Here is a 1,477-nt window from a genome sequence, read left to right as displayed (position 1 = left end):
ATTTGGAATCTGGACAATATCCCTGGGAACATATATACTTGAAATGATCTGGGAACTATCAGAACAGCACTGCTGCCTCCCTGGCTTTGAAACAGATGGGGGAAGGGGTTAATGGTTAGTAAGACTCATGGGCACTGTCAGGTAAAAAAAAAATACAAATCACCTTATCTGAGATTCAAATGCTTCAATATCAAATGGCAAAAAATTAAAACATATTCTTCCAAAATCCAAAGGTTTTATAAAGCATTAGATGGCATGTAACCAGGATTTTCAAAGGAACACTAGGGGAAACTATCAGCTAAAACTCATAACCTGTTATGTGCCAACTATCAGTGTAATCTTGAAGACCTGTAAAGAATATCCCCTTGAGGAACTAGATATAGTTTGCCTCACTTCCAAATTTTCAAGTGAATACAAACTAGAATAAATGATATGATAAAGCTCAGAAAGTACCACCAGTTGAAGGATATCTAGTTTCCCATACTCGCCTAATTTAAGCCAATAAACATGTAGACAAAGAAGGAAGCAGGCATAGCAGACTTTTGAAAAATGTGAACAAGTTTTGTTAAAGTCTGTATCTAAGATGATTTAGACAAAATTCCTTAAAGTAAAAATACTAGTCACAAGACTTATTTAATCACCTACCAGGGATAGAGGGGTAACATAAAAATAAAAAACAAAGGAACAGGCATAACAAAGCCATTTTCTGAAAGTAATAGGGTGGAAAAGATGCAAATCAACGCTTGGGGAATTTTAACATAAGGATAGGAAAAGGAAAATGTAGTGAAATCTCAACGTTTGAGGATTATCCTAAGGTTCAAACAGTTCTGGTTACCATTTTTTCTATATTTTCTTCTTGTAATTCNATTATCCTAAGGTTCAAACAGTTCTGGTTACCATTTTTTCTATATTTTCTTCTTGTAATTCCTAAATAAAGACATTCCTTCTGTCATCAGTCCTCAGAAGATTATAAAATCTCCTCTGATGAGAATCCCTTCTATAGAGATGACAGCTAAATCTACTCTCCTGACTTCAAACCTACTATTGCTCTTCCTTATCTAAAGCTTAGTATGTTCAGGGCCGAGCCCGTGGCACTCGGGAGAGGGCGGCGCTCCCGCCGCGGGTTCGGATCCTATATAGGGATGACCGGTGCGTTCACTGCGCTCACTGGCTGAGCGCGGTGCAGCCGGTCTCAAAAAAAAAAAAGCTTAGTATGTTCAAAATCAAGTTCATCTTTTCTCTCAAATCTGTTCTTCTTATTTCTGTGTGTGTGTTAAGAGCACAAGTATTCCCTATGAACTCACAGACTCAAAAATCCTACAGATACAGCAGGACTCAAAAATCCTACAGAAATCGACTCATTCTTCTTCCCTGACCTTCATAACCAATCAGTAATAAAACTGTACTTTTACATACTTTCATTTTTTTTTTCCTTTTTGTCTTTTTTCGTGACCGGTAACGGGATCGCAACCCTCGG

The sequence above is a fragment of the Galeopterus variegatus genome, unplaced genomic scaffold (genome assembly GCF_000696425.1).
Source record: "Galeopterus variegatus unplaced genomic scaffold, G_variegatus-3.0.2 Scaffold14590, whole genome shotgun sequence".
NCBI classification, from domain to species: Eukaryota; Metazoa; Chordata; class Mammalia; order Dermoptera; family Cynocephalidae; genus Galeopterus; species Galeopterus variegatus.
Note: the sequence above shows the minus strand (reverse complement) of the source record.